This window comes from Ambystoma mexicanum, chromosome 2p, assembly GCF_040938575.1.
Source record: "Ambystoma mexicanum isolate Mex_15411 chromosome 2p, UKY_AmexF1_1, whole genome shotgun sequence".
In the NCBI taxonomy this organism is placed as follows: domain Eukaryota; kingdom Metazoa; phylum Chordata; class Amphibia; order Caudata; family Ambystomatidae; genus Ambystoma; species Ambystoma mexicanum.
In genome coordinates, this window is record NC_090923.1 from 1,339,014,790 (window position 1) to 1,339,032,016 (window position 17,227).

Here is a 17,227-nt window from a genome sequence, read left to right on the forward strand (position 1 = left end):
AATCTGTGGGACGGGTTATCCAGGACGGCGAGAAAAGAGAAAATGCTTTTCTTTTTACCTCACTTAACTGTGCATGGCGAACCACTGCCCCCCCATGCGCAAGCCTAGTCAGTGCGACATGGCCACGAAACCGGAAATAAACGCAGGCTGGATGTGCGCTTTCCTGCATTTGGATCGCACATCCATGCTGCGTTGTTGCTTACTGCTGGTGCCGCCAGCGTCTTCTTGCCTGATAAGGGATGCCGCTTCTCAGCTCAGCCCCCCCACGCCACATTTGGAGGGGGTGCCGGGAAGCAAGCTTTACTGGCCTTTGCCGGTCCCTCTGCTTCCCTCTCCCCATTTGGACCCACGAAGACCAACTTGTGGGGATAGGAGGCGAGCAGGGGGGCTGGATCACTGCAATCCTGGTCCCCCTGCACCTCTCTCCCTCTGTGCCCCCACCTTTGGGGCCACAGGGGAGAGGAGGCAGGCGGGGGCTCCAGCAATCTGCCGCGGGGGAGCCAGATATCATACAACACCGGACCCGCCTGCCTTGGCTGCCCCTCTGCCTTGAGACCCCTCTGATCCATGGGACGGCTCTGGCCAGGTCCGAGATCCAGCATCAGATGTCTGGCCGGATCTTGGGACCCAGCCTGCCTCACCCATGACCAGCTTTACCAAGCCCCTGCTTTGCAGAGGGAAGCTGGGGGCTCAGTGACCTAATCCTCACGGTGCTCCTTTCTGCAGCCGTCACTCACGCTTTTCCTGGCTTCGTTTGCTCATCCCGTTTGTATTCTTCTGTCCTGAAAGGGACACCACGGAAATCAATGGGGCATGAACATCACTGTGGCGGGGAGAGGGGGATCACTGTTGCAAGCAAGCATTCTACATGCTAGACACGTTGTTGTTCACATGTGCATTTTACACGTTCATAGGAAAAAAGTCATTTCCAAACTCAAAAACACTGCTAAAACTTGCGTTCACTGGTTTTCTTTGAGATGTATTGTATACATATACAGGTTATATTTATAAAGATGTATGTTTATCAAACTGGTTAATCACAAATAAATGCTTCCGTTGTGCTGACAGCAGTTATTAGGAAATTAAACTGGGTTCATTGGTGCCAACTTTTGGTTTTCAGTACAGAGGCAGAAATACTTGAACCCATTGCCCAACCCATCCCTTGGCCAAACACATTTTATAGCACTTCCTTTTTCATAAGTAATTGCAAAAAGTCATTAGAGTAACACATTTTGCATATATTTTGTTTTTATTGTTTTGGTTAAATTCACCTTAAGCACATTAAAAGAAAAAAACAATTTATCAATACACATAATTATATTTTGCATAAATAATGCCTCAGCAGCTATCTGTCAACCTGCTGAGCTACCCCGGTAGCCATCTACTATAGAGCGAGTCTATGCATCCCTTGATGTACTAAAATCACTGCATTACCAACAGTACTTTGGGTGCACTGCTGCCATAGAAGTGATTTAAAGTGGAATTCATGTATATCTTCCTGGCTGTGGGTGCCGGGCCTTTGTCTGCATGGGCCACCATATGTTGCAGAGAAGCCAGGGGCCCTCGTGTCTGGCATGGAAGCCGCATCAGTCTGCTGCTACGTCGGCGCGGTCACCGAACCGCAGTAAAAGCTACATGGCTATTACTCAATGTTAATGAAAGTTAGCTCGGTGAGTTGAGCACTACAGTGTCGGATTCTATGTAACATATGTAGATGAATGATTCGAATGCCAGCAGGCTGGACTTCTCAACTATTCTAGGCAGGGAATAGAAAGGGGAAAATATGACAAGCTGATGCTCTTTCTCTCGCGCTATTGTTTTTTTGTCTCTGTGACTGAGTGTCAGGATTAGTCAGGCGAGTACAAAGGCAGCGAATATGGCAAGGGAAATGTGCACCCAGGAACTACGACTCAGGTATGCTAGAACCCAGGAGTGCAAATAGAGTGTGACATCAAAACCAATATATGAAAAGGGATGTGGGGTAAGCACCTGACCGCGAGGAAAGTCGGCAAGCGCCTTACCCCCAATTGCTGTTACAGGTACTGACAGCGCTAAACCCACGTGGAGGGCAAGCAATGACAGGATCTGTGTACTAACACTCTTGATGGTATTACAGAAGGGAACTTATGAACTGTACTCACGAGGACGAGATAAACCTCTTGAATGTCAGCTAGCCCACGAATCCTGTTGAAGAAACTGGGACCCCGAAAGGCTAGAACAGCAATGGAAGGAAAACTAAATACCTAAGTGGGAATAGTGTCTACAAAATAGTGAGGAAAACATAAGCATTCACACAGGAGCTAGCTACTACCGCACACCACACCTAATAATCAAAGGGGAAAAATAAATGCAGAAGTGCAGTGGAAAACATGGAATGGATCCTCTAGAAAGTAAGGATCAGGAGCAGGGAAAAACGAAATAACCTATGCAAACTTCTCCCTACCCCTCCAAGGAAAAGACAGGAAACTAAACTAAGAGGAAGGCTAAGGCAAATGGGTAACAGCAGCAAAGGACAGAGTCAAAGAAATATAGAACACAGACAAACTGGGCTGCATCTAAAAGGGGAAAGCACTGAGAATTGCTGCCTGCAAATAGAGGAAGACAAAAAGGGAAATCAAGGGAGCAGAAATCAATTAGCTCATGAATCCGAAATTCAGGGCAGAGGAAACAAGAAAACAGGAACAAGGAAGTAGGTACAAAGGCAAGGAACCAGGAACCAGGGACTAGTCAAAAACAGGAACACTGCAAACGATGACCAGCCCTGGACTGAAGTGAGACTGAGGCTTTTAAAGCTGTTTAACGAGCACACGCCTCAGGTGTGCTGACTGCTGCACCTGCAGCCACAGGTGTTGCCTATCCTCCACCCAACCTTGTCCTGCAAGGGTGGAGGTGGAGCAGTGGGCCAGGCATTCTGGGAAGCACAGTCATTTGGTTAAAGAAGCATGCTGGCTGCCAAAAACCTGGAATGGATCCGGAAGGGAAGTAGTTTGGAAAATAGGGATTTAGCGCTCCCAATTCATTACAGCACTGTGGCATTAGGTTCGGAGGAAATGTCCAGCAAGGAATAAGTCCCAAAACATGCCCCCAAGTGGCGGGAACGGGAGCGAAGGGAGCGAGTCGTGACAGTATACCCCCTCCTACGGCCCTCTTCGGGTGCCCGCCACCCGTACGAGACTTCTTCTTTCCATGATGGGAGTGCTTTTTCTTTGGAGGTGGCACTGATGGAAATGGTGGCTTGTGGGCAAAGGCAGATGGGCTTCCATGATAGGAGTGTGTTGTCTTTGGAGGTGATACTGATGGAAACGGTGACTTCGGGTGAGGAAGAGACTCATGGTTCGAAGAAAGGCATGAAGAACTTGCAGGACCTGGAGCAGAGTTGGAAGGTCCAGGAAGCTCAGTCACTGGGAGTGGACCCTTGTAAGTCTTTGAGGAGGGAGGCAGGCTGGTGCAACTTGCCTTAGACGATGGTAGAAGTTCTGTTAGCCTTTCTGCCGAGAGCGGACCTGCGGGAGGTGAGGAAGTTGCTGGCTTCAGGAAATGTTCATGTTCAGCCATTAGAGAAGGTGGCGGCTGAGGTAGAGGTTCAGATCTTTTTCTGTCATCCATCTGGGAAAAGGCTTGTGGTTGAAAATGATTAAGGTTTGACTGCACATATTCTACGCCTTGGATGCCTGGAAGTCCCATGGGTTGTACGAGGCTGGTACTCCTGGTGACAGTCGTGTAGCCACTTTGTTGCACGTTGGATACAACAGCAGGGACGTTTGGCATACCGATAGGAGTGATAGACACAGTACTTGGTATTTCAGGCACACTCGCAGAAGGAGCAATAACAGACACATCTTGAACTGCAGCCGTCATTCCCTTCCTTTGGCTACTAGCACCCAACTGGTGCTTCTTGGCGGAATTCTGTTGCACAAGTTCTGTAGGTAATACGCCGGTCTGCACCACCCCCTGTGCACACCCAGGTGAGTGGTTCTGACTCACCACTTGGTCCAGCTTGATGACTCTGAAGCGGGAGCTGGCAAAAGTCTCAAACTCTGATGCTGCATTTTTAGGAGGCTCTGATGCTAAAGTGAAGCAGTTGGGAGAATCGTCTTGTGGAAAAGGCAGGCATTCTGGTGCTCCTCCTGAAGCAAAAGAAAGGCAATCTAAACGTTCATCGACAGTAAATGTTTGGGATTCAGGAGGACTGTCTGGAGCAGTAGAAAATATAGCAGGATCTGATGGTGTAGACAGGTATACCTCTGATGTTGGAAGCGAAGCTAAGCAGGATACCGGTGTATCATGAACTGAAGGCAAACAAGCAATAAACTCTGGAACTGAAGACATGCACATATGATGGACTACCGGAGGCTCTCTGGCTGAAGGATGATCTTCTGGATGAGTCACTGTAGCTGAAGACAGGCAGGCTAGAGGAAACTTTGAAGCTGAAGGCATGCGAGTTGGAGCCATCTCGGTAGCTGAATCCAAACATGTCAGGGTCTTTGGGACTAACCCCGTGCATGGTGGAGGCTCTTGATTAAATGGCAGACATGGCAGCGGTTCATTGATTGAAGACAGGTGTACCAAAGATGACTGCAGGGCTGTGGATTGGATCATAGAAGAGTCAATGGTTGTAGGAGGACACACAGAAGTCTCAGAAGTTGATAGACACATTAGTGGCTCAGGAATGGAGGGCACCTTTAGGGCATTAGACTCCTTGGCTCCAGTAACCAAGGACTGAACTGTACCCTTGCAGTCCTTTTCTTTAGTGGGTGACACAGAGTCTCTTTCTTTGTGGAAGTCAAAATCAACCAGTGGAATCACCATAGTAAAGTCTCTGTTAATCAGGATTTCGTCAATTGTCCATTCCTCTGTCTTAGCTTCTGAAAGAGGCAGATTAACAATCAACAGTTCAGGAATCGCCTGCTGGTCTTTTGGTTCTGTATACTGTGGAATGAGTTCATCAGAACATGAAATCTGTACTGTCTCTGACTGTTCGTATTGATCAGAATTGGCAGAAGGAAGAGTGAACCCAGAGGTAAGATCGTCTTCCACATCAGCTTTAACATCTACTTCAGTCTCAGCAGCTGTATCAAGAGCAGGACCTAAGCCTACTGTAGTGACTGAATCTGTGTATGCCACCTTTGTGTATTGTGTTTGGAGATCAGAAGCTTGTATGTGTGCTAGCTCAGAATTATGACAGACTGCTACACAGGAAACTTTAGGTAAAGGAGTGGCTTGTAAATCTTCAGCTAACTGCAATCCCTGACAATCAGCAGAACAATTGTTAGAAACTGTGCCCAGATTGAGCGCTGTGCTAGAAGAAAGACTTTCACTTCCAATAGATCTACCATATTGGCAATTATCATGGTTTACCAAAGTCTCTGCACTCAGGGGCTGAACTGTGTTCACTTCATCAACATCAATGGATAAAGTCTGAGGTGTATTCAGGAATGCGTGCAAGATCTTATTCTCCTCTTGTAAAGAAATGAATTCTTGTGTTAACTCCTCAAGCTTAGCTCTTAGCATGCCCTGCAGTAACTGTACATCACTATCAGTAGGCACAGGGGGAGGCATAGTGGCATCAGGGCTGGATCCTGCACTAGCAATCTGGATGTGCACCGATTGTGCATTGTCCTCAACTGCTTTCAGGTTCTGAGATTTATACTTTCTCATACTAACTTGGTCTGTATTACCCTTAAGCAATCTATTGACCTTAGACCTCTTGACATTAGGGACTACCGTATGTACTTGTGCAAAGAAGTATTTGGACTGAGGGTAGAAAACTGAAGTTATGCAAGGAACCCCTCCATTCGTTATGTTTGTACCATGAAACTGTTCTATCTGAGGTGAAGCACAACTGGAATCATGGGGTTCAACAACAGAGGTACTCTTGTATAATAAGTCTAACAGTGTGTTGTTTTCTGCGGCTAAGGCTTGCGCTGACATAGAATCGGGATCAGAACAAAAGATCGAACTAGGATCAGGCAATGTAGGATGTGCCATCCTATGGGGAAAATACTTTGCTCGTAAATGCCCATTCGTGACAAGGAGTTCATTTAAGCCAAGACTAGTGATTTGATTGTCACAGGTAAATGTAGGGGAAGCTTTCTGTACTAACTTGTTAGAGGCCTTGCTGCCTTTCTTTCTTAAACTTGCCATATTCAATGGGAATTTTGGGCTGGTCATACTGTCAGGATTAGTCAGGCGAGTACAAAGGCAGCGAATATGGCAAGGGAAATGTGCACCCAGGAACTACGACTCAGGTATGCTAGAACCCAGGAGTGCAAATAGAGTGTGACATCAAAACCAATATATGAAAAGGGATGTGGGGTAAGCACCTGACCGCGAGGAAAGTCGGCAAGCGCCTTACCCCCAATTGCTGTTAAAGGTACTGACAGCGCTAAACCCACGTGGAGGGCAAGCAATGACAGGATCTGTGTACTAACACTCTTGATGGTATTACAGAAGGGAACTTAAGAACTGTACTCACGAGGACGAGATAAACCTCTTGAATGTCAGCTAGCCCACGAATCCTGTTGAAGAAACTGGGACCCCGAAAGGCTAGAACAGCAATGGAAGGAAAACTAAATACCTAAGTGGGAATAGTGTCTACAAAATAGTGAGGAAAACATAAGCATTCACACAGGAGCTAGCTACTACCGCACACCACACCTAATAATCAAAGGGAAAAATAAATGCAGAAGTGCAGTGGAAAACATGGAATGGATCCTCTAGAAAGTAAGGATCAGGAGCAGGGAAAAACGAAATAACCTATGCAAACTTCTCCCTACCCCTCCAAGGAAAAGACAGGAAACTAAACTAAGAGGAAGGCTAAGGCAAATGGGTAACAGCAGCAAAGGACAGAGTCAAAGAAATATAGAACACAGACAAACTGGGCTGCATCTAAAAGGGGAAAGCACTGAGAATTGCTGCCTGCAAATAGAGGAAGACAAAAAGGGAAATCAAGGGAGCAGAAATCAATTAGCTCATGAATCCGAAATTCAGGGCGGAGGAAACAAGAAAACAGGAACAAGGAAGTAGGTACAAAGGCAAGGAACCAGGAACCAGGGACTAGTCAAAAACAGGAACACTGCAAACGATGACCAGCCCTGGACTGAAGTGAGACTGAGGCTTTTAAAGCTGTTTAACGAGCACACGCCTCAGGTGTGCTGACTGCTGCACCTGCAGCCACAGGTGTTGCCTATCCTCCACCCAACCTTGTCCTGCAAGGGTGGAGGTGGAGCAGTGGGCCAGGCATTCTGGGAAGCACAGTCATTTGGTTAAAGAAGCATGCTGGCTGCCAAAAACCTGGAATGGATCCGGAAGGGAAGTAGTTTGGAAAATAGGGATTTAGCGCTCCCAATTCATTACAGCACTGTGGCATTAGGTTCGGAGGAAATGTCCAGCAAGGAATAAGTCCCAAAACATGCCCCCAAGTGGCGGGAACGGAAGCGAAGGGAGCGAGTCGTGACACTGAGTATGAGTCACGTTTTCAGGTATGTGCTCTGACTGCTCTCTGTTCTCTCTGCCAGCTGTGGTGGACTGGCCTATAGGGAACTTTGGAGATTTCCCGGTAGGACCCTGCACCCTAGGTCCCTTTTGTGTGCGGGTGAGGATGTGTGCCGACTGGCAGAGTGTAGTGCGCAAATAATATTGGTACAGTCAATCTGGTACGTCTAATATTTTTTTTATTGTACTTTTTCAATTGCAGGAACACAAATTGGCTTTATCATCCCATCTTGGACAGAATAGTCCTCAGCAGCAATGGCCCCATGAATAATGCTGACATCTGTAGTAGTACTTACCAACTGTAAGAATGCCTTTGCCGAAAGTGATGGTGGGGCACTTTTTATTTTTATTTTTTATACTTTATTGATTATGCTTGACAGTACAACAGAGAACAGTGAGCAGCATGTGAGTACTCGGCAAACTTACATGGGAAGTACATAGAGTGGCAGAGTGGTCGGGCAGGACAATGATAGTGTAATAATGAGCATTGTAAACCTTGAACTAGGAACCAAAACCATCGTAGAAGCAGCCTAAACGGAACTGGGCACAGGGGAAACAGGGTTGTTGGTGTCATCTTCGTCTTCGCTGGATAAGGAGAACAAATAGGATCGGAAGGGGGTCCAAATGTTTCTGGGTCTACACACTGCTGGCTGCAAGCTGGCCCAGCGCTTCTCTGTGTTGGAAGCCCGGGTAACAGCCTGAAGCCATTGGTTGAGGGTGGGAACTCTAGAACGAAGCCAGAGTAGCAGAATACAGCAGGTTGCAAGCAACATACATAGTCCGGCCAATTTCCTGAGCTCACGGCTGAGGCGGGGAAACTCATGGAAGAGGCATGGCAATGGAGATGGTTAATAGTGCAATTGAGTATTTTAGATACGGTTGCTGTCATGGTCATGAGGTCGGGCACAGGCATGCAGGGGTCGCAGGCACAGGAGAGCTGGGTGGACACTGTCATGGCGCCTTTGTCGCCAGGCTCATGAACAAAAGTAAACAAGAACATCCATTTAACACCAAAAGACTTTTATTATGGACCTTTTACTTCAGATGCATTAACCTTGAACATTCCATCCATTAAGCAGGATGCATTAACCTTGAACATTCCATCCATTAAGCAGCCCCAAGTGTATTCTTGGGTGTGGCTGCTAATGGAATGCCTTCGCATGTGCTCACTCTCCAGGACAGACGCTTCGCGTTATTCTGCATTTGCAAGCAGCGTAACACTCACCGTCGCCTGAGGTCAGGCTTACCTTTGAAGATCCTGCTTCCTGGACATCCTGCTTCCTGCCAGCATACTTACCAACTGGGGGAAGCTGTTCTTACCTGTACATCTCTTTGGCGAACTAGGTATTCATCTTTACACTTTCCAGAACGCGCAATACGACACGCTCCATCGTCGACAGCAGCGCCTGCAAGGAAAAACAGAAGACAAGGTTAGACATCGAAAAAACAGTCAGTTTAAGGTTGCGCTTCGCCATAATTCGTGCTTTCCCTTAAACCGTCACTTACCTGCTGTCAAGCATTGCGGTTGCATCCATCTTCCATCCGGCCGCATCTCACGTCTCAGAGCTGCATTGAGGCCGCATTTCCATCTAAGGGAAGAAAACAGAAGAGAGACATTACTGCGGGCATAAATAGGAGCAACATATACAGACATTAAAGAGAACGAGCAGCATCACAAGAACTCCTTACCAATCATAAGGAGAAGCATAGTCGCAGCTGGACTGGACTAATCCTTATCAGGGATCAGTGAAGGAACTAGATCCCATTCGAAGCGCCCCTGCCAGAAGTAGCAGGACGGAGAGCTTATCTTCCATAATTCACAGGTGAGCTTTATGGGCCGGCGCATGCTCACAGAAACCGTACTTTGGGGTGAAGGGTTCGAGAGGTACAACAAGCACAGATTGGCACACTCACACACTCTTATCTCCACACAGGAGCAGTATCACCACGTACCACCGATCAAAGCTTTTCTACTGGGGGAGAGGCCTGAAGGGGCTGATTCAAGTTCTGGGAGGGCTGCAACCGTGCCCCAACGCCTCCGCAGAGATCAGGTGAGCGTAACAGTTACACATATTTCTTCCCATAATGGAGAAAGGTTCTGGACAGAACCAGAGCATATGTATATAATCAGTGTTGTCTATTCTGCACCTGGGGCACTCGGAGGGCTGGTCCGCTGACAGGCTGGTCCGCTGACATATGATGTAATCTGGCTGGGGTCTAGTGTTATCTGTGAAGTATTTTAAATAGGATCAATTTAAACCTAGAGTTGAAGGAGACTTTGTGGGTGCGGGCACACATGAACTCCCACCGTTTATCAGTTATTTCAACACCCAAATCCCTACTCCAAGTTGCCCTGAGCTTGTCGCATGAGGGGCTATGCTACCCTGGAGAAGGCCATACAATCTGGAGACCCTCCCTTTGGACGCAGTGTTCGTCATGATCTCCGACAATATTGAATTGTCAGGAGATATCGCGGGGGAGTCGGGCCATCTGTTCTTGAGAGACCGACCCAAACCGGCACAGTGAAGCCAGCAGGATGACAGTCTTCGCAGGGATACAGACAAGTCAAGCCACTTAGAGAAGGTACCCACGGTGAATGCATTACGTACAGAGTTGAGGCCTGCCTCGGCCCAGTGACGTTCTGTTGCAGCGTCTACTCTGGGAGATTAAGGGAGGTGGTTCGAGAGGGGAAAGTCACCATGGAATGGGCGTGGGGTGTCCGTCTGTTTCCAGAGTTTGTTCCATGCCATAATCATGGACCCGGCGGGATCCATGGGGTCCAGTTTGGGGCCTGGGGAAGGGAGGACCAAGGAGCGGATTTCTCGCCCACCTACGGCCAGGCGCTCGAGTTTGACGTGGGGAGTGGAGTCACTGGATACAAACCAGAACGCTACAAAGTGGGCCTGCGCAATGATCCAGTATCTCTCAAAATTCCCAAACCCACCCTGTGCAGTTGGAGTAGCTAATGTTTCTAGTTTCAGGCGGACAGCCACAGAGTGCCAAAGGAAGGAGTTAACAGTCCGGGTCAGTGTCTTAAAGAATTCACAGGCCGGCCATAGCGGTATATTCATGAATTTATACAGAAGTTGTGGCAGAACTAACATTTTTAGAACAGCCACTCTGCCGGCCAGTGTGATTGGGAATTTGACCCATTCTACTGTCTTTCAGATAAGGGTGGTGAGGTAATTCCCAAAATGAAAGTCATATAGCAGAGTCTTGTGTCGTGCGACCACTACCCCGAGGTATGTAATCTGTTTGGGACCAGGTAAACCCTCAGAGGTCACTGGGGGCCACAGTGGTATCGGTCAGTGGGAACAATACGGATTTGGAACAGCTCTCTTTTAGACCTGATAAATCGTCAAAAAATATAATGCCGTCCAATATTGGGGCCAAATTGTCTTCTGGAGAGCGGATGAAAAGTAAAACGTTGTCTGCATGAAGAGAAATGATCTCAGGGGTCTCGGACAGTCTTATACTCCTGCGCGCATGCCGTTGACGAATCCTTTCCGCTAGGGGTTCAATGGCTAAGGCGAATATTAGTGGCGAGAGAGGGCAACCCTGTCTGCTGCCTCTAGCTATTTCAAATTGAGTGCAACAGCGGTCTTCAGTGCAGTCCCTGGTGACAGGAGAGGAGTGCAAGAGTTTCACCCAGCATAGGAAATGGGGACCAAAGTTACATTTCTCCAGAACCAACCACAGAAACCTCCAAGAAACTAAGTCGAATGCTTTTTGCATATCCAAATTCGGGCAAAGATGTTGAACAGCCGGCGTAGATTGAGAGAAGTGAAGCGTCCCGGAATGAAACCCGACTGGTCTGGGTGAACAACAAATGACATATACGGTGCCAGCTGGCCAGTACCTTTTGTATATATTTGGACGTCGCAATTGATGAGGCAGAGAGGCCGGTATGAACCACATTGTGTAGCCGGTTTGAGTAGCACTGAGATAACCGCCTCTCGAAGGGAGGGGGGAAGCACACCAACCCTACAAGCCTCTTCCCACACAGCCAGCAACCAGGGAACAAGGCAGGCCTTATAATATTTATAAAATTTGGTGGAGAGCCCATCTGTGCCGGTTGCCCTCCCTGAGGATAATGTGTCTATCGCATTGGATAGCTCCCGCGCCAACAACGGGCGATCAAGGGCGTCCCTGGTCTCTGTGGACCGCGTCGAGAGCAGCAGACTGTCTAGGAAGATTTGGGGGCTGTGTCCGTATTAGAAGTAAGCGTTTCATAAAAGGAGCAGAACTTGTCATTGATTTCCTGTGAACCATCTGCTCTTTCAATACCCGGGATATGGGGTGCCTCCCTCTCTTGAAGGATCAATCTAGCTAAGAGACGGCCAGGGCGCTTCCCTTCCCCATACCTGCGGGCAGTCTGGGGGTCATCAAGGAACTTCCGCTCACCATCAGCCTGGGCCTGAAAGGTATCTAATGCTGTCCCTATTTCACTGAGAATGGTGACAGATGCGGACGAGGCATATTGGGTTTCGAGACTGGCAAGCAGGGACTCATTCTCCACAATGGTTCTCCGGATTAATCTAAGGATCCCCGCCTCCTTGGCTAGTGCAACTAGTGCAACACCCTAGATGTACACCTTAAACGCCTCCCAGAGGGTTGCCTGAGACTCGAAAGACCTGGTAGAAAAAAGTCATCAATACTAGAGCCAAGTTCAGATTCAAATGCTGTATCTAGCAATGCCTGTGGTTTCAATCTCCACGAGCACGTTCCGTTCCCCCCCCCTTTATTGTCACCCCACTTTAACAAAATAGTTACTGGGGAATGTTCTGGGCAAAATAGTCATCTGGATGATAGTTCTCATGAGTATGTTGGAGACTAGCCACTGGTCAATACGTGGGTGTGAGTCGTGCACTGAGGAGTAGAAAGAGAAAACCCGGGAGTCAGGGTGTGTACGTCTCCATGCATCTACCACACCCAGCTGGGACTGCACCTCGATGATGGTTTTAGGAGCCTTGGAGAGCTGGCAAACCTTTTGTTCCAGATCTATCAAGGTCAGTGTCAACAATAGTGTTGAAGTCGCCACCCCAAATTATAGGAATGAGGGGGAACCCAGCTAGCAGAGAGGAGAGTAGAGATAAGACATAGTGCCCGAGGGGTCCACATGTATTTGTTTTATGTACAAATTTGAGAGTTTTGTGGATTAGGATCATAACTCCATGGCTTTGGGAAGAGTAGGTGGTGTAGTAGCGCTGAGGACCCCATGAGCTAGCAAACCCCTCACAACCCTTGGTCAAAGCGTGAGTTTCTTGTAAATAAAAGAATCTTAACTTTGTGTCGCTCAGCGTACAGTTGCAGTTTACGCATTTTAGTATGGTTACCCAATCCTCCAATGTTCCAGCTCAAAAATACAATGCTTTCATCCACCATCCAAACGGTAGGCTATTATCAGTAGGGACACGTCCAAACAGGAGCATGCTCCAAGGGGTTCGGACCAGACTAAAGGGGGTTGTCCTCTCAATAGGTAAGTCAGCATCAACGCAAGAGAGACCCGAAATGCATGTGACCAGTATGGCCTAGTCCCAGCTGGAGAGTATTGAATCATGGGCCATTCAGCGTGAAGGAAAGTTGCAGCTTGTATCTTGAATCACATGTCAAGCATTTTTTCAACCTTTAATTCCACCCCTCCCACTTCCTTCACCACCCTCCCAATCAGAAGGGTGAAACCCCATAAAACCGATCAACCAAAACAGCAACATTGGCAGCACTGCATGGGTGCTGTGTGCTGGCCAGGAACGGCGTCCAAACTGACGTAGGGGTTGAAAAGCCATAGTGTGGTGCATAATTAAACCAGCAAGAGAAAAACATTGTGTGGGACTGAAACAAAATCAGAGCGGGCCCTCAGGCACTCAAGAACCTAAGTCATCAATAGGCCTTGGTATGAGAAAAAGAAACTCAGGTGGGCCTGGTACCTCTCCCCAGGGTTGTATGGGAGGGCCCCTGTAGCTACAGCAATCCGGTACTGACCAAGGGTGAACGTGAGGTGAGCACTAGCCAGGAAAATGCTCATCTATGAACTTGGAGGCTTCCTCCAGAATAGTGAAAAAGTAGACCATCCGAATGTTCGATCCTCAGTCTCGCTGGGTACATCATGGAATATTTGACGCCTAGTTTCCGAAGATGTTTCTTGGCGGCTAGAAATGTTTTCCGCTCTTGTTCGATGGCAACGGAGAAGTCTGGGTACAAGTGGATCCTGGCGTAGCTGAGCGTTAGCTCACCTTCGGCTCCGTCCGCGCGCAACAGAGCATCCCGATCACAATAGATTAGTACTCCGGTAATGATGGGGTGGGTGGGAGCACCAGGCTTGGGTTTCACTGCCAGTGATGGGTGGGAGTGTTCGATCGCAAACTGCAGTGAGGGTTTAGGCACATCTAGTAGTGAGAGAAGTATGCGTGCCACAAAATCTTCCATAGGGCCGGCGACTTTCTCCTCAGGAATGCTGATAATTCGCAAGTTATTGCGCCTAGACCTTGACTCCAGATCTTCAATTTTCTTGCTAATCACCTGCACTTGCATAGATAGTGAGGTCACCTCGGATCGGAGTGACAATATATAATCTTCTGCCAGGCGGACCCTAGACTCCACATCGGTCACTCGGTTGTCAGTCTTTTCCATCCGGGCCTTAATAGTACTGATCGTACTGCTCATATCGTCAGTTTTGTGTGAAGTGTGGTGAACCCCTCGCATATAGTCCATCATTTTTATTGAGTTTTGTGGGTTCTGTAGATGCTGTGGACATAGTAGGGAGGGCTTTGTTTGCTAGCAGGGCTTCGCCGAGCTTAGATGAAGATTTAGCGAACATGTTAATTGAGCCCTGCCTCTTGCTGGCCTCTTTAGTCATGGCCAAACGAGGATATGTGTAAGGCTGAGGCGGGGCTCTGCGACGGGACAGGTCCAGCAGGGCAAAGAGTAGACATTTTACGGGTCCACTTCTCGGTGATCAAAGCAAGTATGTCTGCCCACCAGCAGTGCCGCACAGCAGTTCAGGAGATTAGACCCTCCGGGAGATATGACAATAGCAAGTGCACCTGTGTAGCTCTCGCCCGATGGTAGAGGTTTACGCAGTGCCCGATCCAAAGAATGAAGAAGTCAGGAGGGTGGAGGGCTGGCTTGCCCTTGTTTACAAGTTCACCCAACTGTGTAACACTTGCTCGGTTGCCCAAACTATTCGAACCTCCTGCCAGTTCCACGACTAACATAGACTGCCAGAGAAAAAACCCACCCAATAGACAAATCACTACTACAAAAAAGCCCACTCCTACTCTCTCACATCGTATAGCCTCTCGCATAACTAATCCCAACAGATCAAGCCTCACATCAGATCACAGGCCGCTGAAGCTTCTATTAGTACCCTTTCCATCCCATTCTTAGTTCTGCCCCAGACCTCAAGGGGGCCCTAATAAACGCAAGATCATTAGTTGCACATGCAACAGAGATAGCTGACCTTATCTTGGCAGAAAATTCTTGCCATCACCGAATTCTGGCTCCATGCTGCAGCTGGTCCTGCCCTTATGTTAGAAGTCCCTGATGAATATACCATCCTAAGAGCAGACAGATGTGAAGCAAGAGGAGGAGGCATAGCCCTCATTGCCAAATCTAATCTATCCATGAGATTAGCCCCCTCCCCAGACATCAAATTGTGTGAATCCCTTACAGCCAAACTACCTATTGCTAACTCCCAAACACTTACCATTCACCTTATATATAGACCTCTAGGACCTATCGGCTCTTTTGATGAGGATATCTACACCATTCTATCAGACAATCTAAAAAGTACCTCGCAATTACTATTGCTAGGGGATCTGAACTTGGGTTTTAATGACCCTAAAGACCAACAAGCAAATAACGTGGCCAATATCATGACAGAAAGAGGCCTCACCCAGAGAGTGAACTTACCAACACACAACAAGGGGAGAATATTTGACTGGGTGGCAACTCCTTAACAGACAGTATGACGCCCAATCTGTTGACGAATACAACAAAATTATGACCACAGCTCTTGACGCCATTGCCCCTCTAAAATTGAGACAAAGTAAGCCTAAAGTCCACCTAAACTCTTGGTTTACCCCACACCTGAAAACTCTGAGAAAAGAAAAGAGAACATTTGAAGTCTCATGGAGGTTACTTCCTTCGGCTGAAAATAGAACCAACCTAATCAATATATCTTCTCAATACAAGAAAGAAATACTACTGGCTAAACAAGAAACCTATAACAATAGAATCTTGAAAGCAAACTCCAGTATGAAGGAACTATTTGTACTTTTAAAAGAATTGGAAACTCCTATCCCAGCACAAGACAATTGCGTGAAGGACAAAATGTGGTGCTCCAATATTCAGCACGCACTAGTCAATAAAGTCTCCACCCTTCAGGACAAGATCACAAAAAAAGCATCCATATCCAACAGGACTGCATTCAATAATACTCCTACGCCCTCCCACAAACCTTCACTCCGCTTTAGCTTTAGTTTCTCCAAAATTTCTATTCTCGAGGTTGAAAAAGTTATACTTTCCCTCAAACCTTCGAACTGTCAGGGCGACCAATGCCCAGCCCAACTAATTAAGGATGCTGCAAGAGATTTAGCACCTTTCATATCGAAGCTAATCAATGCCTCTTTTTCCTCAGGTACCATCCAGGAGTCTTGGGTACTCCCTCTACTTAAAAAACAGACATTAGACCCAACCATACCGACTAACTATAGGCCTATCACTACAGTGCCATTCCTCCTCAAAATCTTAAAGTGGCATACAGAATTACCTGGAGTTCAACCAACTCCTAGGAGCCCGCCAATCAGGTTTTCGGCCACAACATGGCACGGAAACAGCACTAATTGATCTCAAGGCCCAAATTGATGAGCTCAGGGACAAGGGTAAATCATCCTTGCTTCTCCTTCTCGACCTCTCGGCTGCATTTAACCTGGTGGATCATAAGGTCTTATGTAACCATCTGGACTCAGCAGCACATTTTTCAAAGGAGGCCATAGTCTGGATACAATCTTTCCTCAGCAATAGGACTATGAGGGTCTTCTCCCCCTCAGCAGCCGCAGACCCTATCGCTATCACCTGTGGAGTGCCCCAGGGTTCTTGTGTCTCACCCACACTGTACAAGATATTTACCAAGCCCCTTTTCAATGATCTGGACCTTCTTGGTATCACCTACACTAACTATGCAGATGATACCCAGATTCTCCTACCACTTTCCGGGGATTATGATAAGGATTTTGCCTTGGTAAATAGAGTTTACATCATCATTCAGGCATGGATGGCAGCCCATGGCCTATGCCTGAATGATGACAAAACTGAGCTTATTATCCTGGCACTACATCCAACCTCAAAAAACTTGCCCCTGAATACATCTCCTTTAACATTGATGGGAATTCCATCAAAGTCGCCAAAGGGGTAACCTCGATTCCACCCTCACATTTACCAAACAAGTAAACTCTATAACGTCTGCCACTGCTTACACATGCAAAGTAATTCGAGTGGGTAAACCATTCTTATCCACGAATAGCCATCATATCCTGGCCAGAGCCCTAATTTTGTCAAAAGCTGACTACTGTAACTCCCTCTACATTGGTGCCAATAAATACATTGTCAGGAGAATTCAAACACTCCAGAATAATGCCCTTAGAGCTGCCTTAAGTATAGCTAGGAAAGAGCACATCTCAGTGATTGAGGCAGTACTTCTGGCTATCCACTAGCGATAAAATCCGACTGAAAA